Source organism: Crassostrea angulata, chromosome 6 (assembly GCF_025612915.1).
Source record: "Crassostrea angulata isolate pt1a10 chromosome 6, ASM2561291v2, whole genome shotgun sequence".
Taxonomy (NCBI): domain Eukaryota; kingdom Metazoa; phylum Mollusca; class Bivalvia; order Ostreida; family Ostreidae; genus Magallana; species Magallana angulata.
In genome coordinates this window covers 5830786-5858367 of record NC_069116.1, presented here as the reverse complement: position 1 = coordinate 5858367, position 27582 = coordinate 5830786, and the positions used below count along the sequence as shown (strand labels likewise).

The 27582-nt window shown below is 33.8% G+C and overlaps 1 protein-coding gene across 1 annotated transcript in view; it reads left to right on the top strand.

Moving 5' to 3' along the window:
* The first annotated feature begins 18741 nt into the window (after positions 1 to 18741).
* LOC128186458 (uncharacterized) overlaps positions 18742 to 27582 on the top strand; it is a 70317-nt gene continuing 61476 nt past the window's right edge. Inside the window, exons 1-2 of the mRNA XM_052856228.1 lie at positions 18742 to 18795; positions 20917 to 20977. The gene's annotated coding sequence lies outside the window, so the exon portion shown is untranslated. The remainder of the gene's footprint in view (positions 18796 to 20916; positions 20978 to 27582) is intronic.

Below are 27582 nucleotides of genomic sequence, written 5' to 3'. Positions count from 1 at the left end.
TATAGCCAGATTACCCCCACGGAAAACCTACTATATAGTGGATTTTCCCCCATTTTTACTTTCCGGCCATGTTTATTGCGGACCATTCGTGACAATAATTTGCAATTTCTGATATGATATTAATTTCTCACAAAAGGATAATTATGGCATTTATTAATGCATAGAATAAAATACATGGTTTTTCAACCCCAAATATGAACTAAGGCATGCGCCTTCATAACATGCGTCATCATCGTGTATTTAATCTGTTCTCACCCTTTTTTGGAACACCCTTTACACGGATATTTAGAATACCTCGAATCTTTTTCATCTAATCGATGCTTATCTACAGTTTTGACTTCGACGTTATGAACAAGTGCAGGCACGTAGCATCAGGGGGGACCGGGGGGGGGGGGGGGCTGGCAGCAACAAATTTTATAAAATTTACATATAAAAAAAATAGAATTATCATTTTTTTATTTTTTTTTGCTTGTCAAGATTTTGTGGATGAGTCTGCCCCCCCCCCCCACTTTCAAAAACGATGCTACGTGCCTGCACGTGAGAACACATTCGAGTGAAAATACGCCGGTTTGGAACTTTATTTTCCAATGTATTACCATCAATGTATAAGCTTCTCCCAGGGAACTTACTGACCAATCTTGACTTAATTTTGTAGAGGAAGGGAATAAAAAGTGGAAATGTATTACTCCCTTCGTCCAAAAGGCTATCAATTTTAAATTAATACCGTTAGAATTAACGATCTTAAAAACAATTATACATTTCTTCTTCTACATGTAAATATCAAACGGGAGACAGGATGCAATGATGAGAAACTGAAATGTTTTAGTTTTACTTTGATTGATGGGGTTCTAAATCATGGTTAAGGGGTATTTTAATTATGTATTAAAAGCATGTGTAAAGTTAGTGTTTACCATTTCGTTTTAAAGTTACGCATATTCATATTTTTAAGCACATTTCTACGAAACGCGAGATATTATGATGTAAACATTTTAAAAAACAATGAAATATCTTCACAACCAGAACAATGTCGGTATCTTTGCTGGTTACTTTGGAAAATGTGAAATGGACCCGGATCTAACTTTATGTTTATATTGTCACTCACTATTTGCTAATTTTTCCACTTTTAAGTTTGCAACGTGATTTATAAATATACAATTTTGAAAACGATGCTATATAAATCAAGATATACGATTCAATTACCTAAAAAATTTATACTGTTTGTTTCATATTTGTTCAATAAAGATTTACTTGTGTACCATATTATTTCTTCGAACAATTAAACAAGGGTAATAAAAAAAAAAAAAACAACAAAAAAAAACAACCAACACATATATTGTGATGAGCTGACTTTTTTTTAAAATATAAGCTTGTTCTTCTAATCAACTAACAAGTAAAAAAAGTCGAATATGCGCTTAGGTTGGTTATTTATTTTTGATTTTCGGTTTCTCCTTTTATGAATAAAAGTTCATTGATTTATTTATCTAATTATTTATTATATCATTAGTCATCTTATGAATTGATTGAATGTTTTGAAGAATAATGAATTTTACCCGCGTACCTTTTTATAAAATTTTGTTCGTAAATTAAAAAAAAAAGCAGGAGAATTAAACGTAATTTTCAATCATTTTTATTTTTATTTTTATAACAACTGTTTTTATTACCCCAGAACATGTAGAAGTATTCTTATAGCCGAGGTTGGGGAGCCTTGGAATCTATAAGTTAACATTATATATACTGAAAATTTTTTGAAACAGGGTGTTTTTACAAATAGCATCATTCATACACCCACTCATTCAGTTGCATGTATATGCACATTACTCTACATCATAGTCAAGTACGAAAAATCAGCATTTTACAATACACAAAAATAAAGTACTTTGTGATATCTAAGATCATAGGGGCAAAAGGCTTAAAATCAACAATCATTATTAAAGGACAGCCTCGCCCATCTTGCATGAAATTTCTCTAATTCACAATTTTTCGTGTAAATAAATTTTAACATTTGTAATAATAAAGTATTTCACGTTTGAGTCCAGTAAAGGAGGGTAATTCTTTTCTACTCCTTTTTCTATATATATGTCTCTTTACAATACATATTATTATATTGAAAATGTTATAATATTTGTAGTATCTACCAAATATAACATCTATTTTGTTCAATGGTATACTTAATTCAAATTCTTCCTTCAACCAAACTACTAAATTATCCCAGATTTCACTCACATATTCACATTCCCAAAAAAGATGACAAAGAGTTTCTGCATTACATCTACAAAATGTACATAACTCTGATTCAACTATTCCTATCTTACGTAAATAAATATAAGTCGCAATAATTCGATGTACAATCCTGTATTGAAACCATCTTAATTGTACGTCGTTAGTTATTTTGAAAAATAATAAATTTTGTCTTTTCCACCATATGTTATTTACATTCATGTCTAGTTCCTTTTCCCATTTGAATTCTGATTTTGGTTCTTTCCATTTCTCATCAATAAAAATGTCATAAAAGTCTCTTGAGCCTTGTTTATTTTTCCTAATTATCCGTAAAAAAATTCTGGATAATATGGAATATTTGGAAGAATAATTTCTGTATCATAGTTTAACCGTAACTTTTTAATACAATCTACAATTCCTAAAAAATGTGTAAACGGAGGTTTAATATCATATTGGTTACAGAATTGTTCGTATTTCATTATTGTACCATCATTGTTGAAAAACCATTGCTTATAAAAGACATATTTGTTATTAATACATATAGACTCATTAAACCATATCGGGCTTAAAATAGATAATTCACTGTCAGTACATTTTCTCAGTTCAAAAAATGACAAAAAAAAAAACATCTTTCCAAAATAGATTTTTACAAGTTTTTGACAGTTGATATAGTATTTGTCTTCCAACAATTGTCATATTTAAAATATTTGGAAAAGTACTTATTATCAAGTCTTTCCAACTTTACTGACAAGCAGCATTAAAAAATCTACGTATCCATGTGATTTTCAAGCTTTTGCAAAAAGAATCAAGACATATCATTCTTAGCCCACCCTTTTCAAAACTTTGAATAATGCTACTTTTGGCTACTCTTGATGTTTTTGAATTCCATATGTAATTATAAAAAATTGTTTCAATTTCCTTTATATGTTTTCTTGGAGGATTAGGAAGACTTATTAAGAGATGCGTAATTTTTGGAAGAATCAAATTTTTAATTACTGTGATACGTCCTGCTGTAGATAGCATTCTTCTAGACCATGCGCTTATTGATAGTTTCATTTCATTGATTTTTGGTTTAAAGTTTATCTCGTACATATATGTATTATCTAAGTTTACACAATAAGTAATGCCTAAAACTGTAAATGGTTCCCGAGACCAGTTAACTTTTTCAAAATCCCTAAAAATACATATTCTTTATAATTGGATTTCAAACATCGGGCTCGAAAACAACAAAGGCTCCTACCCTGCATGGGGGCTTAAATTTTCGGTGTCATCTACTAGTGGTATACCACTATCACTGTGAAAATATGGTTAATTGGTCATCTCTAGAATTTGAGATTCGGGTCCCCACTTATAGAACACTATTCAATCATTATAATGGGGTTTTAAACATCGGGGCCTGAAATATCAAGGGCCCCTACCCTGATGGCTGAAATTTTCAGAGTCATCTTCAAGTAGTAAACCACTGCCACTATAAAAATATGGTGATATGGTCATCTCTAGTTTATGAGACATTGGACCCTAAAGAATATGCACTATAATTATTATAATAGGATTTTAAGAATCGGGCTCTGAAACATCGGAAACAAAATTTCTCTAAAACAGAGGTTTAGCCTGGATGAAATTTTCACAAACAGACAAACAGTCTGATAAATTTATCAAGAAATTCTTAAAACATTCTCGTTCAATACAATTTCAGAACACAGAATTATGCATATAAGTGTATAACTTGTAAAACTTTTTTCAATAAATTACCTAAATTAAGTTCTATGTGTAATTCCATTACACACATGTTCAACTTTCAGCATTGTCTATAAAAATAAAAAATCGGCAAAACGAAACTTAACCTGTACAGATGAATGCAGATATACATGTATGCAACCTGGGAGCGTAGAAACATTGATTTTAATCCCTAATGGATTTCCATAAATATTTTTTATAAAATCTGAACCAAAAACTTTAGGGAGAAACCCTACTATGGGGGAAAAGCTACTATATAGTAGCTTCCCCCCCCCCCCCCCCCCCCCCCCCGGTGGGAAAGGCTACTATATAGTAGGTTTTCCGGGGGGAAACGCTACTATGGGGGGAAAAACTGCTATACAACACCGGAAACCTTCTTGTTACTTAAAGACACTGAGATAAATTCTCACTGATAACTTAGGTAATTTCTGATGCAATATAATGTAAAACTAGCGCTTGTCAATTCTCTTTTAAGACGAAAATTTGCAACACTAAAAGGTCTCTAAAAAGAATATGTATAATTCAAATTTTGATTAAATTTAACAATATGATTGTCATGACACTGTAATAAAATATATTAAAACAAGTATTCCTTTTAAAGGAATGATCGGCAATAATGATATATTGATAGCTAGAAGCAATCAACTTGATCAGTTTGATGTAAAATAATTAAACAAGTACTGTATTTTTACAAAATATAGAATATTTTGAATCTGTACACCATAGTTTCATCATAAACCTTCAACAAATTTAATTTTGAAATAAATTTGGGGAAAGCTGTTCGTAAACTCCATGTCTAGTTTTATATTTTAACGTAATTATTGCATGTTAATGTATCTTCTTCTTCTTCTTCTTCTTCTTCTTCAGAATACTGAGTAGGGCTCTTCAAAGAGCATTAACACGTATACAAAGAAAGTGCTGTATTAAAATAATTTAATGCGACTGAAAAACATTGAATGCCATCATAACTTGCTATTGAGGTCGCATAATAACGTAACCTTGTTTATAAACCAAGCTGTCTTCCTAGCTACTATTATGCATCATCAATAGATCGTGGTCAGTTCATGGAGCATCTTCTTATGTTTGAGGTCAGTTCATCGAGGTCAACTGCATTACTGAATGAATCTTTCGATCGAAATTCTTCCGCGTGAGACAAAATGTGCATTCTTGAATTAACGGGTCGTACTGTATTTTATGTATGTTTGCATCTCTTAAGGTAAATGAATTGAAATAAAACTGTTAAACATACTAAACCAAACTTCAAGTTTTTATAAGAACTACTTATGCAAGCGGAATGTGTGCGCACGTGGAAACATTTGCCGGATGCTTCATATGGACACAACAGTGATCGGCCGATCACAATAAAGAAAATTTATCCATTGCTTTTAGAATAATTAAGGTCTAAGTACTTTTGACTGAGGTGAAAATTGATAAAAATCCTACATGACATCATCTTATTTGACCTTTGACCTATTGATATGACTTTGAAATTTGTGGCGCACAAAGCCTTAATCTGGTGGTGGTTGTGTTCAAATTTTAGGTCTTTACTTTGAAAGGAACACAAGTTACGCATTTTTAAAAGATGTAAGGCTAAATTGCACAAAATTAATATCATATGAACACTATCAAAATGTATGTTTCAAAATTATCAAAATATGTTGTAACTCAAATTTTTCGACCTTGGGTAATTGATGGGTATGATTTATATATATATTATTTAAGATAATGGATTGAAATTAACTTTTACATAATATTAATCATTATATTGTGTATTTGAGAAAATATTTTAAAAAAAATAATTTCAGGGATGTTTCGTACTACCTTAAGGTGGTATTGGACAACTGTAGATATTAATGTGGATTAAAGTACGTTGTAATCAAAATACTTTCATTATTTAACAATTTTCAAATTTCACAATATTTGACCAAAAAAAAACATTTAAAATTTTTTGAAAGGGGAAAAATATAAAAGCCCCAGCGGGATTCGAGCTCATGACTTTGAGATTTGTTGTAAACGCTCTAACCCATTGCGTAACGCCGTTTGGTACATTTTTGGGGGGGGGGGGGGGGTTAAAATTATTATGCTTGATTTTATTGTTTATTTCGATCGAAAGAACGTCAACATGTAGGTGTCTCATACCACCTTAAAAGCTTCTTCTCTTCCTTTTTTCTATTCTGTAACCAGTTTCAAACAAGACATCAAGACGAACGATGCACCTGTCGTTCTTTCTTCAGGACCCAACTTGTGATATGCTGACAGCTACCGAAAAATGTTGAGAGAAATGACCTATTAGTATTTTTATCCTTTCTTTGAAGACGTTGTGTCTATCGCCGAACAGTTTGATCTGATACCAACTATCCCTAGGCGTGCACCATGAGAGCAGAACAGGGCCAACGTTCCCGCTAACACGCCATCCGAGTACTGGAAACGTGCCATTTTTTACGTGTTTATGGACCATAGCATACAGCAGATGGATGAACGTCTTTTAGGTGCTGAGGTCAGATACCAGGGTTTCTTTCTCTTGCCACCTAGACTCCAGGGGGTCTATTCACAAAAAGTCGTACGTTTACGAATACACTTTAAACTTACGACAAACGTACGTTTACGTTTATGGTGCTATTCACAAAAGCTGTCGTAAGATAATAACGTTGTCGTACGTCTGTTACAGTCGTAAGTGCGTCTAAGTTCTTAGTTACCGACAATGCTCATGCGCAGTGGGCATTGTGGAAAAATGACGTCACGCTGTATTTTCGCTCATTTACATTCGCAGAACTTTTATAGCGCCTTTGAGCACAGACGTGTATAACAAAGTCACTTTTTTTCTTCTCATACGCCTATTTAAATGTATGTATGTTTACAATTATCGACAGAAAGAAAATCCCCATGTGCCTGACGTTAAAAATATTTCTTATGTATTATAATTAAATATTTCCCTGTTTTATAATAATGTTATTATATTCCTGGGATAATTTTGTTGTGAAAAGAAAAATTTTGAACGTCAGGCGCATGTGAGAAAATCTTAGTTCTGTATGAAATTTATGTTAAAAACATGAACTAAGACTTCATAAAAATATACTGCAGAATTTGTTTGTAATAAAACGTGGCATTTTTAAAATGCTGTCAAAAACACTGAGTTTATCGCTACATGTACATTCTAAATATGCCGGTTTATTTTGTCTGTTTTGGCGATAATAAAGTTACTAAGTGTTATTATTTCTTTTTTTTTCTTTTTTCTTTTCATGTAGGCAAGTAACCACTAAATAATACATTTAGGTGTTTTTTCATAAGTGTGGGTGTGTATGTGTGTGTGACTGAATGTCTTTTCTGTATGTTTGTTCCTTGAAAAAGAAATAAATTATAAAAAAAAAAAAAGTGTTATTACCCAGGTCGGCGTGTCCATTGATAATTTCCCTTTCGATAAAGTGAATTTTTTAAAGGTCGTCTGAAGAATAAATGTAATATTTATTTCATATTTTTTCTGTAGAAAAGTGAATAAGAAGTTATTTAGTTCATGACTATCATTAGATTTTTATTAAAAATATGACCTAACATGATGAATTTTTGTGCATAATTTAATAACTCTTGAGATCATGCTTCATTGTATTAATATTTGGCGGTAGAATATTTGGATCTTGTCGTGAGCTGAAGCTCAGAATAGGAAAACCAACGTGCAATGGTATAAATATTTCGGTCTTTTTAATAAGTTTAAAAGTTGTTTTAAAAGAAAAAGGTTTGACACAAATTTCTTAAAGGCTGGGAGTACCTTAAATAATTAAATTGTTTAGGGGGACCAGACGGACCCCCCCCCCCCCCCAATCCATGCATGATATGTAGTACGCTGATTACATTACATACTGATATCTTATAGTGTGTATGCATATGACTACTGTTTAACTGATTTAATGCATTTGTAGGAATAAAAGAAAACGCCTGTAGTATCAAATAATTTTCGTAGTTTTAACTAATACTGATTCGATATACCCGGTGTAACGACGAAAAGTGACCCTGTAGAATACTGAACCGGGTGTCAAATTTCTACGGAGAAAACTGACCCAGGGTCAGTATTCTATGACAAGTAGGGTCCTTTTTCTACAGTAGAAAACCATTCCAGACCTGTAGATCTACGACCCCCACACGTTGAAAACTGGCCCCATCAAATTTTGACCTCGCTTAAAACCAACATCAAAAAGTTTCTACTTGAGAAAAAAATAATTGCAGAGACCAGTTAGTGTATTCCAACAAACACGAATGGTCGCAAACTGGTTTGCTTTGTTCAAATTCTTATATCAAATTTTCCCCCATAGGAGAAAACTTGTTTCCTTAATATACAAACAAACGTGCAAGAAACTTAATTCTAGTCAAAAGGTAACGATTAACGCATCGCTGAAACAAGTTATTGGAGGATGCAATTTTGCAGTGATTCACAAATGACATTATATTATGCTACTAATATTTACATGTAATATTTCACATAATAAAATATTGTTTAAATTATTAAACTTTATACATGTATGTATTAGACCGAATGCTTTTTACCTGACAGATCATACATTTTGCCTCAAATAAACTGTAAAGGACAACCCTTCCGGACTTTCTGTATGCAACATGTTGACGATGACTTAATTTTTTACTTATCGGCAAACATATCTCAATATATGATATACTTTATTAACACTTAGTTAAGAGTTCACTTTTTCAAGAATATTAATAAAATAAACGCTGTTTTTTTTCTCAAGATATTCTAGATTGAATATAAATGCCTGTGCTAAATCAAAGGAGAGTTTAATGTTATGTCAGAATATGCCGATATTAATTGCTAGATTCAGATGTCGTTTATACATGTAAGTACCGTGGTTGTATTCAATAGGAGTCAAAGTCAATGCTACATGTAAAGCCCTGTTTAGTGTCATAGTTACTTTGCGATTTGCTATCACTGTTATATACCGAAGTTTGCAAGTATATTTTAATTTTGATTACGATAGTGATCGATTTCAAACTCACACAGAATCATCTGTAAAGTATTTTGTTTCTTTTGTTCAATTCTAAATTCGAAGTTTTGGAATTTGTGACGTTTATATTGACCGATTATTATATTATATCAAGAATTGTATTTGTCTAACATATATTCTTCTTAGTAAACATGTTGTAACAAAAAAAATTGTTCTTAGAAAAATCAAAATGGGATGATACATGCAATCGTAGATTTAAGGAGTGGGGGAATTCAAACTTTTTAAATTCACTCATCAAATTGACCGATAATAGGCCTAGAGCCCCCCCCCCCCCCCCCCCCTTTAGCAAATATAATTATCCCTCGGATCCCCCTCCCCCACCCATTTTTTCTTTCTTTTTTTTTTCTGCATACAATAAGGGCGTGTTTTTTATTCATACAGATTGATATTATACCTTTTCAGTCATGGTTTGACAATGTAAACATATGTAATTCCTCTCTCCCCCCCCCCCCCAACTCCCCTAACATTTTAATTTTTTTTCTCCTAGATTTGCGCCTGTTTTAACTATCTATTTCTCTAAGGTACGTCTTTTTCTTCTGTTGCCTTGATTTAATGTGAGGGAAACATTTTTTAATCAATGTACTTTAATTTACTAAACGTGACTATATCTTTCATTTTCAATTTGAAAAATTAAATAACAGACTAAGATAACAATGCAGAAAAGCAGTATATAACAGGTGATCGGAAAAGCGTACTCAAGCTGGTTTTTCGAACAATTTAGTATCAAACAGGCAACCCCCCCCCCCCCCCCCCCCGGCCAGGCACCAGCACCAGCACCACCCCTGCATCCACCCTAAAGACAATGATAATATAAAGTCGATATTCTACATGATCATTTTTCTACAACTCTTACGGAGAATAATGACCCACAGGCCATAATTCCTATGATGTAATCCAAGTATTCTACAGCGAAGTGGGTCATTTTTCTACGTAGAAAAATGACCCCCGGTCAATAATCTATGGGGGTCACTTTTCGTCGTTACACCGGCATTGCTGTCGCGTAACATCTTTTCCAATATGTGTAAGGTTTTTAATGGTGATTTTGGATTATATACTTGAATGATTATAATTGAGCTTCAAATAAGATTAAGAAATATAAATTTCAACCACCATTAACATATTTTGCAATACGGGATACAAAAGGATCTCCGGCACTGTTTTTTCATGGCAAACCACAGCGCGTTATCAAATAGGAGTTTCTTCTCTTAATTTTGCTTATGACAAAAAGAAGGTAGAACTGCCATAACTCAACTATAAACATACCAATTATAGACTTACGTCAACCCAATAGTAGACGTAAACTTACGACTGTTTTTTGACGTAACGTCACACGTACGATATTTTGTGAATAAGCAAAAGCTTTCGAAAAACTCTTACGTCAAACTTACGTCTACGATTAAACGTACGACTTTTTGTGAATAGATCCCCAGAGTTTAAATGATCTAAAACTTGGTGCCATTTTTAATGCATTCAAAACTGACATCCCAGGAGATTTCAATTTCTTTAGAAGAGAAGTTGAGAGGTGGAAATTGAAATGGGGGATGAGTCCGACCAAGCCTACCTCGATTGTCGAGACGGCTAAAGACAGCAACAAAGCACTTTATGAAATGACAAATGACAATAACAAACCGTCAGCCATCTCAAAAATTCATGAAACGAATCACAAATATTATCTGTGGAAAAGTCGACAGGCAAAACCTTTATCCAGTGAATGAACACTATGTCTGACCAGTAGACATGTCTGAAGAAAATATTAACTGTTTATTTTCTATTTATGTATTCTCAAAAGTAATTTATACATATAATGGATAATAGCAGAAACATATAGTATCGACATTGCAGATCTCCAGATAATTTCTCAGCATGAAGTGTGTTATTAAGTTAACTATATACTCCGTTATTTTAAATTTATCCATTGCTTTTAAATAAAACATGAATTAAAGAGTAATGTCCATATTTTTTAAATAAAAAAGCAATTTATCTCGAAAATATTTCACTTGTATGGACAGAAATTGAGATAATTATTGGTCCCTCTCATTAAAATTTGTCATCCAAACAATTATTAAACATTCAATGATTGATTGGGGCATTAAAACTAGAGAACTGAGATACCCCAGTTCACACCATAAGGTACAAGTTATGTTATTCATGTATATTATACATACCGGGGTATATAATTTAATCTGAGTTTATCTGACAAAAGTCTTACAATTGGTATGTAATGCATATTTATGATTGTGAATGCAGATCAGAACTTCCTGTAGTGCATAATTTTTAAGTATTCATAAGTGCATATTACTTCTAATAATCGCTTTATTTGCTTTTATTTTCATGGCAGATTTGGAGTAATTTTAACATAATTTATTGTATATATTAATCATATATAAATGTTTCACACATGGCGGGGGGGGGGGGGGAATAAGAATGGGGAAATGTTTTACAGTGTGTTTATCAAAGACTATGGTGTCTACAAAATTAAGTTTTGATTGTCTTTTGTTTTTATTGAATTAGTTATTGCTCGTAAATTCATAATTTGAATCATGAGTACGAATTGACCTGGGTACGAATAGTTCAGACTATTATTTGAGATGAAGGTGGCAGGGGATAGTTTTTCTGGTCGAGGAAATGTGAGGCAAATAGTGCTCATATATGAGATTTAATTTTTCAGTGGATTTTTAAATTTGCTAAAATTGGTTTGCATGCAGGGGACACATGGTCCCAACTCTTGAGAATTTTTAAACATTTCAGAATAAAACAAGTACAACTTACATATAGCACTATAAAGAACAGCCAGGGACGGTCTCAAAATTTTCTGAAAAATTGCCCTTTTTTCACATTTTCACGGGTCCAGAACCACCCTCCAGTCCCGAGCAACTGCCATAAACTACCATAGGATTTGTAGCTTAATGTATACCCATGCAAATAATCACCAATTGATGGGGGGTCAATCACCTTCTTTTCGAATGACATTTCGTGTTCTGAACCCACCCTACTTTTCAAGCACAAAACCGAAAGTGAAAATTTTGGCCTCAGTTTCGCATTTTTATTCCATATCTGATGAAAAGTGCTACCAGTATTAAAGTGTCATATATCAAAGAAATTGACATGAGCTCCTCTATCCACAAAATGAATGCAATAAATATTCTACCAATTTATACCCCTCAAATAACCAGCCAAACCCCAGGTTCTCCCTTTATTTCAAAATTTGACGGGTCTTTCCTTCGAAACTATCCCCTGCCACCTGAATCCTTTAAGCGAAATTTCAAAATGAAAGTAGGAAAAATTCGTCTCTGGTGTTTTAGAAAAGAAATGAGAAGCCAAAGTCAAAGTGCATGGTATTAGTTTAAAAATGTGAAGTTGTAACACATCTGTTGTCCAATCAGGTGTCTTGAAATTCATTTGTTCGGATCTTATGCAACCGTTTAGAGTTGTAGGAAAGGGAAAGATGTTTTCTTAAATAGGAATTAATTTTTCAAGAACAAACAAGGTATAAAAAAATTTTGGCAAGTTATCACCAAACGTTAAGTTAGTACGAGATTCAAATTCAACATGTATGCCGGTGATATCACTGTGCGTGAATTTATTCTTTCTTCCTCCATCTTGGAAAAGTTTTTAACTTCATAGGTATATAGTGTGATTTCTATTTTTAGACATATATACACGTGTTGTCTATAGGGAGAGTTTCGCTCTCACGGGCCCTACGGGCTCGTGAGAGGGCTTCGCCCTCTATTCAATGATAGTCATATCAAATTATTAGATGGAAAATAGAAACATTAACATCAAAGAACCGATCTTTTAGATACTGAATAAAGTAGTTATAAAATCAAAGTACTAAAGAACTGACCTGAGTTGATTTTGTCGATGTTTATTCATTTTAAAATCAATGATATGTTATTTTGCATGACAAGTACATGTAGTTTCTAATTCATGAAGCTGAATTACGCACATTTTTATAATATTTTCGACGAGAATGTTGAGAAACCCCCATATGAATCATGTTTAATAATATTTAAAGATAAAATTAATTCAATCAAACTATATATAGGTAATATAAATATTTCTCGAAAATTGTATGGATCCAAGCAATATTACACTCTAGTCTCGTTCAACTGAACGCTCGGCCATACACCGTATATCTCCGACAAGGATTTACGGAGACTGCCGAGCGTCGAGTTGAACGAGACTTTATTGAACTCTTGCGTAGGAATACATACGACTACAAAAATATTTAAATTGTTCGCACCATTTAAAATCTGACTATTTTCAAGGTATTTATATATAAGTTTCCTTGAAAAACAATGCTGTAGCATACATTACATCGAATTTATCAATTATTTTCAAGAACTAAGTCTTGTCAGCAGCAATAATTTGTGCTGAGGTCCAAACAGTGTTTTACTTTCGGTTTGTTTGAGTAACTGCATAGGAGAGTTGATTAAAATCAACTCCCAAAAAATTATCAGCATATGAAATGGATAAGCATTGAGAGAAGAAATTAAAAAATCTCGGGAATACGTTAACTTTTCTTCCGCTTTTTTTTCGAAGACAAAACATTTAGGTATGAAATATGACCAAATTTAGACCAAGCACGCGAGGTTTAGTTCAACTTTGGCTTATGATTTGATTAGACAGGCGGATTCTACTATCTGTGTTGCAAACCACAAAAATCTGCGCTCAACCCAACGGTCACTACGTTTAAATGTAGTTTCCATTTACTGCCATATATACAAGGAGTGCTAAAGAATCAGTAAAATTAAAACTAGAGACGAGCTCGTTGCAAGCAACGATTAGGTTTTCCGTCGTAGCTGCGTCATACTTGTGACGTATTACAAAAAATTGATAGCTGACCATAGTACAATATTAGATGTGTAAACACTGAGAAACAAAGTATTATATTTCTGTGACCGCGTAGATTTTACGGTGATAGAGAATTCGTCTGGATCTGCATCGGTCGTGTGCAGTACGAACCGGGTGAGGGAATGTTGGCGTAAAGTGTATAAGGTAAATGGTTGGGGCGCGCTGTGGGCCGTAAGCTAAAACGAAGGGTAGGTTTGCCATATTCCCGAAGGTCCACCAGTATACAGTTTCAGAAAAATAAACAGGCAATTGATGCAGGATTCCACATTATTGGACGAGACTCAACGATGGCAACAATTTAACAGACAGACATGTTACAAACAAGTCGGATATGGCCAGAAGTGGCCTCCGGACTCAAGACTCTGGGAGAGTAGGACGTGGCCGGGGCTGGCCGCCGTATTCCAGACTGCGCATTGACAATTGTACATAACTATTTATAAGAATCTTAACAATGAGTATAAATTGCAATTGACAGGAAATGATATAAGTAAAGCTGAGTGAAAGGTTCACAGATATAAAATAATTAAATAAACTCAATGAGTCTTTGATGTCCAAGAAATGAAAATCTGATAATTGCACAATGTTGTTTTAAGAGGTTAACAGTCCTTGAGACATGACACTCTGTCTTTTTGAAATCACATATAAAGTCTGAAAAGTGTCAATCACTAAATAAAAAAAGTAACTATGTAAGAAATAAACTGTGAGAAAAAATTACGAAACAGGTGTTGAATTTTACAAGTAAAGTAAAAAAAAAAAATTATAATTGAACAGTGTATTTTGCACGATGATACTACATGTTTATGAGCAAATACAGATCTTAACACGTTGTCCCTAGTTTGATTCGCCGCATTTTATTCAAAGAGTGGGACTGTGGTTATGCCCGGTACGAAGGTAAAAAAGACCATTGGCAAACGTTTTACTAGCATTTTTACTAGCATGCGGAGATCCTGGAAATTTTACAAGGGGTTTTGAAGAATAATTTTGTATTTCGAGGAGGTGGAACATGCGCGGATCAGAAAATTTTTCCGGGGTGGGGGTTGAAAAGTCAGACGGTTATTTGAGTTTGCCAACGGATGTCCGAGGCATATTTGGTAAGTTTATAATGTACACGTAATTGAAAGAAATTTCGCTGGAGGGGGGGGGGGGGTCTGGAACCCTTCCCCTTCTAGATCCGCGCACGGAGAAGACCGATGCCGGAAATTTTACTGTACTTTTAACAATTTTTATTTAATTATTCATGTTCATAATTATCAGAAAACCAATATTACCTTTCAAAGCAATTAAAACTTAAAACTTAAGATACGAAGCATTTAGTCTCGGTGAGTATTGCGTCCGCGTACGAAAATAATGGCAATTTTCAAGAAATTCGGATGGACGATCTGTGTCCTAGGTCGTCCATCCGATTCTTTTTCTGACTAAAAGCTACAGACCTGCAGTTAGAGATTGTCAAACTCTTATTGATTATGTCAATTTGTTTGTCTCAAAGAATCATTTTTTAAATCAATAAAGTTTTACCTTATAAAAAAGAAAGGAATCGGGCACAATTTTCAATGTTAGCATTTTACAATTTTATGGTTTAATAAAATTTCAAGAAACAACTCTTCATTGCTTTATCCGAAAGATTGCATGAAAAAAATTTACATCGCATTTTTTAATTACAAAAGGATATTCAAAATGAACTTGGATTAACCGCTAACAAACAGGCATAAAGAGAGACTGAGAACCAATTTCTTCTCTTTTTTTTTTTTTACATCAAAAGAAATTCAAAAATAAATCAAAATATATTTTTTCTTTGTATGCGTTAATGAAAATGTAGATCAGCAAGGGGTTCTTTTTCGTGCAAGCACCTACTTAACAGATTGTTACACGGGTCTACAACGATGAGAAATATCGTTGTGGCAATATTGTGGGTGAAGGATGAATGTGTAGTTTGTTTTTTAAGTTTATTTTTGATACATGTAATTATATTTATCTGGATCGGTTATGTTTGTTAGTTTGTTTTGTTTATTAAAGAGGGGAATAAAGAAATGAGTAATTTCCAAGCGCGTAGCATCGTTTTTGAAAGTGTGGGGGGGGGGGCAAACTCATCCAACAAATCTTGACAAGAAAAAAAAACAGATTTTTTTTTTTGAATTTTTCAAAATTTCACTCATAATTTCATGATTTTCATAGCATTTTTTTTTACATGCTACCAAAATGGGGGGGGGGGGGGGGGGGGGCAACTCCATGATAATTCAATTTTTTTATGTAAATTTTATAAAAATAGTTGCTTCGAGAAAAAGTGGGGAGAGGACATCTTTATGTCATATAACATGTGAAACTGATTTCATTCCACCCACAAGCTTGAAATAATGAAATAATTTTAAGGAAAACAATATAAATAGACGTCATAAATCCCATATCAAACGACATATTACCACTTGATTCTGCGCGTCTTTTTAATGAATTTATAAACAGCGGCAAATTCTAAAATGTATTTTTAAAGGTAATGTTACATGTAGCTGCAAGTCTGTAGACCTTGTATGAAAAATTTCGGATGGTAGTCAATTTTTCCGGGATACAGACCGAGCGGTACATATATGCAGCTAAGGTAACTAAGAATAATTCCAATAAAATACTTTGTTGAGTAATGCAAGCCTTTAAGATTTGTATAAAATATAACACCCAAATACTTCGTCTTACATTCGCTATTTGTAGAACAAGCAGAACCAGTATCAGTCTGACCGGCCTCACCATATACATTGCTGGAATTTTATTGTCCTAGCATTGCATTGCTCTGCATGTACACAATTTCTTTTAAAAATTAAACACTTAAAGTGTTCATCTATATGGCTACACATAACGTACACACGTGATTCAAAATAACCCAGACGGAAAACGGTAAAGAATTCAGTCATTGAGTCTACGTTTTATAGATCTGGTAAGAAAACACATTGCGGGTCTGAATGTTTGTTGATATGTCAATCTATCAATATACAGTTTGTTAATTATTTTCGATTGCTAAGGCTACAGCGTATTTGATGAACATTGAACAACATTTTTTCCATGCCACTTATTTCCATGGAAGATAGCGAATACAAGTATAAAGCATTTATAAAATTTATTTAATTACCTCTTTAGAATTGTGTATGGAATAAATAATTTATAAGTTGCTGCTGAAGGTTGTTTGGTATTTTCGTTTGTAGACGTTTTGCAAGTAAAAAACCTGAAACGCGGGGCAAGTCATAATTAATATCCCTAATAACCGTAACTTAAAACTAGCGGCTTTGGATTCAAATATTATCGTATACGAATATTAAGTTCACTTTTTAAAATCATCTCCACGATGATAATCATATTATATCCATCGCAAATCAGTATGTTCTATCGGGAGCAATCCCGCGTTCGTTTAAATTGCCAGCGTACATTTGTCATGACAGTAATACACATTGTGCATTATATGACGGCCGTGTAAACGTATTGTAGAAAAGTTGAGTTTAATTACCATGCATTGGAACCATTTTATTAACACATCTCCCAGTACTGAAACAATTCAAAATGTCTCTGTTACAGTAACACAGTGGGGCGTTAATCGTGTACGTCCAGCTCTACAAGCACATGCACTGTCGTCTAGGCGACGGCCTGAATACAGCTAGCGTCCTATCGATCGGTTACCTGAGTCTCGTAATGCATCTAAATATAGACAGGGGCACAGTTATGAAACAAACAACCAAAATAAGGTCAAAGAGGTTTATCTATATGAAATGAAAATGTACATATGTATAAAACATTTGGGAATTTTATGTGGAATTATTTTTGCGCGCTACATGTATCAGTTAGTGCATTACAAGAAGCCCTTTCATAACCTCATAAACGTGCGCACCCCCACACAAATGGACCGAACTGACAACAATTGTTTCTGAAAATACTGACTATAAATTACGAAAACATTAAATTAAATACTATAGAAGGATTCAAAATTAATTTCTTTACAACTTTGCTTAAATAATGCATTAGAAATGTTAATTCCTTTTTAAGTTATTGATAAGAAACTTTGGACGCCTCAAACTCCCTAATTATAAGGGCCAGCCCCTTTTTCGGTATACCGAATGAAAGGTCTGGGTAAGACCAAGATCTTTTAAAATACATGTTATAACAAATTTTTATCAGGTAGAAAACTAACACGGAAAATACGCGAATTTTTTTGATTTTTTTTCTTAACTTTGTTTCAACATCTATACCTTCCCTTTTATTTGCATTTAAATGATAAATAAAATATATCTCGCACAAATTCAATGTATTAGCTTCCAAACCAGCCCATCTTTGAGACTCTGCCAGTCATCGTTAAAGCTAAACCCCCTGGACAAAAGAAGTCGTTAAATTTTACTTAAAGGGGAATAACTCAAAACCGGATAGGGATTTTCCTCAACTAAAATATGCAACGACAACATCACGCGGCATGTTATCAGTCCTGAAACTTTCAAAACAATCAGTGAACAAACGAGCGAGATATTAAGGATCAAAGTTGGCGTCTAGAAGAAAAAAATAATAATAAGAAATTTGAAAAATTTTTCAGAATAATAGTAAGGTTTTCCGCTGAGAGCGGAAAACCTTAAAAAGATACAGATTTTATCAGATATATAAAGTTTCGAGTTCTACTGATTCATGTACCTTCGTTTTATAGTCTGTTCTCCGATTACAAACGACGCAGTAAAAATGTCAAACTTGCAGATTATGAATCAACTATTTGCCAAAACTCAATGGGTCTAACTAATGACGTTATACAAACTCTTGAATACAAATTCGGAAGACATAATTACATAATTAACCATTAACATTTCTCGATTTTTATTACATTTAAAGAATAGAGCTTTTCGAAATACAAAACATAATAACAAAGTTAGAATATTGAACCCTTTGACTTTCCGTAGTTTTTTAGGTCAACCGATTGTGCACAAAAGGCCTGCATAGACAAGTAAGCAATATGGCGTCCAATATGGTAAGTTTGCATAATCTATTAAATCCGATTTATTTATTTGGTTCTAAATAAATTTGGTGATATTATAATACTACTATTTACCCACGAACCACCCAATATATCTTGCAAAACATTGTTAACAATTTGATGCCTAAGTATACATGACTGATATACATTGTCAGTTCCACTCGCGTCTTGTCACGTCATCAAAAGTTGTTTTTAAATTTCATGGGTCAGAATATCGTATTGAAAATCGGAGATGCGTATTATTTGGATAAGTATATTTTTTTATGAAATGTCAAACAAATGGTATTTGAAGAGTTTACTACGGTTTCGTTTCTTTCTTCCCCAACCCCTCCACCTCCGTCTTAATTTTACTAACTTGCTTTGATGTTATGATTGATAATCTAATTTCTCCTAAAAAAGAGTAATTTAAAGCATTTGGTTGTTTTCTTTAATGCAAACTAAAATACTGTTAGTGGAAATGTAATACATTTTATCTTTTATGGTCATATATTGGTTCTTGATGCTATAAAAATGTCTCTCAAATAGGGGTGTTGCTAAAACGCGGAATGGAAAACGGAACGGAACGGAAAATATCATATCACGTTTATCGCTTTAAAAGGGTACAGACTGGCCAGAAACGATTTACTTTGTATCATGTATTCATATGTAATGAACGATTATCAACATGTGGCTGTCTTATTGATATTCTTATAAGTGTCTATCAAATATACATGTAACATTAAATTCAGTTGGCGTTAGCTGATTACGAAATGTATACGAAGTGTGAAATATTAACATATTGAAACGAGTAAATTTGCTGTAACTTTTTACTTATTTTTCTTGTATGGTATTGCTTGCATATCAGCGTAACGAACACACTTAGTAAAAGCGTTTCATGTGTTTTATGAGTATTTTTATATTTCAAATATGATGTATATATACTTACGTCAACATTGAATTTTCGGTGTTCTATACGATCTTAAATCATACAGGCGATACAGAATCATTAGGATGAAAAAAAAACCGTACGAGTGACGACATTCAAAATAAAAATACATTAAAATACCCGGTACTAAGTGAAACTAGTATTTTAGCTATGCAATTTTGTTTACGTTTGCATTACTTGGCAGTTGTTCATTCCTGCAGATATATACATATGATCCGAATAGAGAGCTCTAGACGTTGCCTGGTTTGATTTTCCGATTATAAGTTGGGACTATAGTCTGTCGATCTCAAAATATTCATGCAGCACATTTGGATGCTTTTTAAAAAATACACATATCTGTAAAGATGCAATTGAAATTGATGAAACGAGAATTATCCAAGAAAACTTCATTGACACATTATCATTTTTAATAGGGAAATGTTGACACCTTTTCTTCATTTGGAAGTCACTCAGAAGACCTTGCACAATTTTTCAACGTTATCTTCTGGGTCTGTTGAAATGCAAAACCCTGTAGACTTCTTTAGTTTTAGCCGTGTATTGAAACCAGCTGATGAGCTAGAGAGGATCGACGTTTTAAAGAAGGAATAATGAGAATCGTGAATTAATTTTGAGGAAATACTATTATTCTTGAATAAATAATTCAGTATTCCTACTTTTTAAAAAAAAATATTAAAAATTACATAAAGCATATGTGCTTAGCATGATTAACAAATCTATTGAGTTAGATAAGATTTTCCGTTCCGTTCCGCTTTCCTTTCCGTTTTCCGTTCCGCGTTTTAGCAACACCCCTCAAGTAGAAGTGTGTCAGACTTTATTTGGTAATATCCGGCGATCTTATTTGAGAGGAATGTGCGGCCATCGTATACATTTGAGGATAAGAATGTAAACATTTCTTGAACTGGCTTGTTTCTGCCCGAAACTGCCCACAAATATTGCCAAAAGATATAAAAGCTATACATATGAAGTCCTACATGCCATTTTGTTTGAAAAGTATGCATACAGTCGTTTTACCGGTAACAAATATTTGCCAGTATTGAATAATTTTTAGAAAAAAATATTGGTGAAAGACGAAGTTAAGGTTTTAAAAATCCTACCAAGGTAATTATAATACAGAGATAAATGTTCTATCAGTGTGTGAAGTTGTTTGACATTTGCACGATTATTTACCGAATTGTTTACAAATTAAAAAGGTGACCCAGATATGAGCTGCCGGAAGTGCAAGGAAGAAAAAAACGAAAGTGAAAAAAACAAGTAAGCCTAACTATGAAAATAAGTTTGTTATTGACCCCTGTTTGGTGGATAATTGGTAATTATAATCCATTTAATAAGAGAAAGCATCATATTAAACAATGATGGAGCTTTGAATGAAATTACAGCTTCAAATAGAACCACATGTAGTTTTCTTAGTTTCGGTTCACTGCGATAGAAGCATTATTTTGCTGGATATATTGATAGATATACGGACAAAACAAAAACAGATGACAATTTCTTATCATCAGTTACTGTTATAGAGTGTTTTCATGAAAATTCAATTTCATAAAGTAACGCAAATGAAAACTGTTTCAGTCCAGTTTCAATTTGACGGGAAAACGGTATGACAAAAATAACGATCTTATTATTTGTTTAAATGACATATCCCACAATTATTTTTCTTTCCTCATTTATAAGTCTATTAACATGTACCTCTTGTACATTTTAAAATTGATTCGCCTCAAAACATTTGGTCAGACGTGATAGAGGGCCTTGATTCGATACTGGAAAACGAATTCGAAACTAGGAAAATGGAAGGGGTGTTGAAATTACTCTCTCCGTAATTCACCCTTTATATTTTCGGAAGTTTGATACTACATTTTAGAAGGAAAAAGAAATGTGATTTAAACAAAAAATAACAAGATATCTGTGAGCCAATGCTCACTAGTGATACCCCCGCTCTGATGTGAATATGCAAAATAAGCAAAGTAGACATTTAACAGAAAGCTGGCATCCGATTGGTACAAAAATATATCCAACAATATGGCATGCCTAAACAAATAGTGTGTTAAAATTTCAAGCATCTGCGATAAATAGCTCCTGAGAAATCTTTAACGAAAGTTTGTTTGAAAATTTTGGCTAAAAATAAACAAAGTCATTATTTAACAGGAAGTTGACGTCTGATTGATACAAAAATATATCCCACAATATGGCATGCCGAAACAAATAGTGTGTTTAAATTTCAAGCATCTGCGATAAATAGCTGCTGAAAAATCTTTGGGGAAAATTTGTTTGAAAATTTTGGCTAAAATAAACAAAGTCGTCATTTTATTGGAAATTGACGTCTGATTGGTACAAACATATATCCCACGATACGGCATGCCTATACAAATACTGTGTAACAATTTCAAGCATCTACGATAAATAGTTGCTGAGAAATCTTTGATGAAAGTTTGTTTGAAAATTTTGGTTAAAAAATAAGCAAAGTCGTCATTTAACAGGAAGTTGACGTCTGATTGGTACAAAAATATATCTCACGATATGGCATGCCTATACAAATATTGTGTAAAAATTTCAAGCATCTGCGATAAATAGTTGCTGAGAAATCTGTGAAGAAAGTTTGTTTGAAAATTTTGTTTAAAAAATAAATAAAGTTGTCATTTAACAGGAAGTTGAAGTCCGATTGGTACAAAAATATATCCCACGATATGGCATGCCTTTACAAACATTGTGTAAAAATTTCAAGCATCTGCGATAAATACATGTAGTTGCTGAGATAAATGCGACAGAAATTTTTGTTACGGACGGACAGACAGACAGATAGACAGACAGACACACAAGGGTAAAACAGTATACCCCTTCTCCTTCGGAGCGGGGGTATAAACACATTTGGAATTCCGATAATAATAGTCGCATGCACGACGAAACAGCATACTGATTCGTTACCGGTAACACGACTGTACAAGAACAGGACAATGCATTTTTAATCACTCAGAACATTTGTCGAACTGCACAGCTACAGACTTATTTAAAAAACTTTAAAATGTGAAAAAATATGAAGGGGGTTCAATGGTGTATTTTCTACAACCATTTGTTGAAATACCAAAATACCAAGTGATCAAAACCATTTGACTAACAATGCAGTAATGAGATATGAACCCCCCCCCCAACCCCCTGGGATAAGGATATAGTAAAGACTGGCATATAAACTGATTCTTTTTTAAAATTTTATAGTTTAAAAGAATATGTTTAAACTGCGTCATAAAACAATCGGCATAAAAGCAGTTATTTGGCAACAAAAAACGGTTCTCGGCATAAATCATAATGCGGCATAAAAAAAAATTACGACACCCACTCATCGAAACGATCGGGTGATTTTCGAGATCTTGTAGACCTTCGCGGCATAACCGGTGAAACTGAATGATTGGTCGACTACCAGTAAGTATAGTATTCTATAGTACTCTGAATCGCTGTTGACATCTGCTTCCTCGGTGTTGTCACCCATGTTTTCACTGGGCTGGAGTTCATTCTGAAACAAAGCAAAACCATGCTCATTAGTATCACTAGAACTAGAACTATCATCTGAACAGTTTTGATTTGTTCTAATTGTCTTAGTCTTAATATGTATAATTTCTGGATATGAACTATCAGATTCCTGTAAATCAGATTTCTGTTTCTCAATGATTTTCCTACTTGATACTGGTGTCCTGGAAACAATAGGCAAATCAGAGTCACATGGCGGCACATGGGTAAATGGTAGGAGGATATTTCTATGTAATGTTCTAGTTTTACGACTAGTGGTACTCTGTACCGTTTAACCTGGAATGCTCGAATTAGGGATGTCTTTGATAACATTAACATCGGAATCCCATTTATCAGCTAGTTTGTTCTTTCCTTTTAACCCAACATTCCTAACTAAAACTCTATCTCCTATTTCTAGCCTACTAAACGTAACTCCCTGGTCATAATCGCTCTTATTTTTATCAGAAATCCTGCCAGCTTGATTTGAGGCTAATTTGTATGCTACTTTCATCCTATCCATGTGTTTTTTTTACGTAAGTATGATGGTCACCTTCCTTCAAGTCTGAGTCGACTTGGATATTGCATAGTTCTGGTTTTCTTGATTCCTTGGAGCTTAAAGAGTTCTCTAATGACATTCGATTCAAAGTTTCTCCCTTGGTCACTGTGCAGTTTTTAGCTCACCTGAGCCAAAGGCTCAAGTGAGCTTTTCTGATCACAATTTGTCCGTTGTCTGTCGTTGTCGTTGTCGTCGTTGTTGTCGTCGTCGTTGTAAACTTTTCACATTTTCATATTCTTCTCAAGAACCACTCGGCAGATTTCAACCAAATTTGGCACAAAGCATCACTAGGTGAAGGGGATTCAAGTTTGTTCAAATGTAGTGCCACACCCTCTTTAAAGGGGAGATAATTGAGAATTATTGAAAATTTGTTGGTATTTTTCAAAAATCTTCTTCTCAAAAACTATTCGGCCTGAAAAGCTTAAACTTGTGTGGAGGCATCCTCAGGTGGTGTAGATTCAAGTTTGTTCAAATCATGGTCCCTGGGGGTAGGGATGGGCCACAAGAGAGGGATCAAGTTTAACTCAGGAATATATAGAGAAAATATTTAAAAATTTTCTTCTCAAAAACTATCAGGCAAGAAAAGCTCAAATTAAAATGGGAGCATCCTCAGATAGTGTAGATTCAAGTTTGTTCAAATTATGGTCCCCGGGGGTAGGGTGGGGCCACAATAGGGGGATGAAGTTTTACATAGGAATATATAGAGAAAATCTTTACAAATCTTCTTCTCAAAAACTATTAGGCCAGGAAAGCTCAAATTTGAGTGGAAGCATCCTTAGATAGTTGTGATTCAAGTTTGTTCAAATCATGGTCATCGGGGGTAGGGTGGGGCCACAATAGGGGGATCAAGTTTTACATAGGAATATATAGAGAAAATCTTTAAAAATCTTCTTCTAAAAAATTATTAGGCCAGAAAAGCTCAAATTAAAATGGAAGCATTCTCAGGTAGTGTAGATTCAAGTTTGTTCAAATCATGATTCCTGCGGGTAGGGTGGGGCCACAATTGGGGGATCAAGTTTTACATAGGAATATATAGAGACAATCTTTAAAAATCTTCTTTGTAAAGACTATTTGGCCAGAAAAGCTTAAATTAGTGTAGAGGCATCCTCGGGTACTGTAAATTCAAGTTTGCAAAATCACAGTCCCTTGTGGTAGGGCGGGACCGTGATGGCGGTTTGAATTTTTACATAGGAATATATAGAGAAAATCTTAAAAAATATTCTGGGAAAGTTTTCGGTCCAAAACTCAGTACTTAGTGTGAAAGCACAGGTTATGCAGATTTAAATTTGATGAAACCATGATTCCGTAGAGAAAAGTGGGGCCACGAAATGGGGGGTGGGGGGGGGGGAAGGGTATATAGGAATAGAGAAAAATCTTCTTACAGGTACAACAACAAAAGGGGCTTGGTATTTACCAAAAATAAGAGGTGGATAAAAATTGGCAGATTTTCATTTTTTTTTTAGCAAGATCTACTGTACTCAGTAGATATTTTGATACTGTATTGCTAATTTGAACAGAATTAAGGCAATTGTTGCTCAGGTGAGCGATGTGGCCCCTGGGCCTCTTGTTCAGGAAAGCTATTATGGAAAAAGAAATTATCATACAAAACTTTAGCAGTAGTGTTAGCTGTTTGATTATAGCTTGGGCAAACCTAGTATGTGGCAACGCACTTACGCACTTTGAAAAAAAATTTCAAAGTGCGTTAAATTTGGGACCAAATCAACGCACATTAAAAACATTTCTCAAAGTGCGTTAAATTTTGAACCAAGTTAACCCACTTTGAAAATTTTTTTCAAAGTGCGTTAAGATGGTACATCAACATTTTTTAGTAGCGACACTCCTAACGCACTTTGAAAAATGTGTATAAATCACAAATTCTGGAATTGAATTTCTAAATTGTTGATAGTATGACGAATTGTAAACACTGGTGAATCTATAATTTACCTTATTTGAGAACGGGGATGGTGGTGGGGTGGGGGTTAACCAAAGATACCAGTCAATCACCAGTTCATCATTTACTTGATTACTGAAAGAAGGACCCCTACCCCTCATTTTTCCTTTAAAAAAAGGATATTCAGCAACTTAAACGCGGAAAAAGAAATATACTCTGTTTTAAATTTAGTACATGGAGTGATATTGGAAAAACGAGCTTGCCAAACAATACCGGTATTATCTCCATTGGTATGTTAAAGAATTCAAAAGAGTTTTAACATTCTGTTTTTATTTTTACATTTTACATTTTTATTTTTAAATAAATCACTTAAAAAAAAAAGAAATTACATTAACAAACATTAAAGTATTATAAACTTAATATTAGCATTAGGATGTGGGTTTTTCCCCTCGCACTGTTCTTCTAAAAGATCATATTGTTTTTGATAAACATAACTAACGTATCCTTTTACGTTTTAAGCACATGCAATAAGCCAGTTGAAATATGTTATACATTGATCTCCATTATCAGTATATACAAATCATATCCGTTCTTGCATTGCTCAATATACCAGATAAGAAGTAAAGTCGCTGCATACTTAAAATAGGAAAATGCAGTTGCTAAGCGATGAAGGTTATGTCATATTTGGATAATTAAAACCTCCCGAATTGTTCTTTGCGTGTAAATTGTCGATATTGTCTTATGAGAAAAAAAATTCTCATATAGAAACTGTTTATCAAGTTAGCTGATAATGCAATGGGTTCTTTTTTAAATTAAGCTACACAAGGTTAAAAGTATCCATTATTTTGACTTAACCCTGAACAATATTTTTTTCAAAGTGCGTTAATATCGACGATATCAACGCACTTTGAAAAAAATAATTATTTTTTCAGAGTGCGTAATTTTCAAAGTGCGTTGTAACAATGGTAAAATGATCAGTTATCACTAGGATATTTTCAATTCCACCTTTCGATTGCTCTAAACTCAAAAAATCTATGTAAACGAATTCCGTCTAGTTGCGACAATTGGAATAAGCTCAGCTGCAGGCCTTACTGGGGTCTTACTGCATATGCATCTGCTACGCGTTTCTATATGATTGCTGATATCCCTTTCCATTCCTGGCCAACAGAAACGCTGCCTGGCTAACCATAAGGTCTTATCCTTTCCGGGATGTCCTACATCATTGTGGATTCCTTGCAATGCTGTCACTCTAAAGCTATGTGGGACAACTAACTGTAGGAATTTACTATCTCCACGAAAAGCGGTTTTACTCATGATTCCATTTACTACCTTAGCTTTTTAAAAATCCGTAGATACTTCTGCACCTCTATGGATTCCCTCTTCAAATTTCCTCCCTTGGGGCGGAAACCGCTTTTCAGGATTTGGACAACTCGATGTACACCCTTATCTCTTGACTGCTCATCTATAAAGTCATTGTTGTTGAGTGTGTCGGTAGGGGAGCTCTCCTCCTCGTTCGTTTGAGTTGAACCCTTCCCCGAGATCATCTGACAACACGGTAACTGAACGGTTGCAGCTTGACACAAGGCTTTTTACTGTATCTGAGTTTATAATAGGTTTACTGGAGAGACCATCACATCACCATTCAAATGTCCACTTCTGTAAGATATCTGGAAGTTATAGTTGGCAAGGGCAGCAACCCACCTTTGACTTGTGGCATCAAACTTGGCTTTGGATAAGATGTAAGTCAAGGGTTTGTTATCTGAGACTACAGTACCTGAAACTGACTGCCATATAAGTAATCATGAAGATTGTCACAAACCGCCCACTTCAAAGCCAAAAACTCCATCTTGTGTGCTAGGTAATTTTTCTCGCTAGGTCTTGATCCACGGCTGGCATATATGATTACTTTTAATTTCC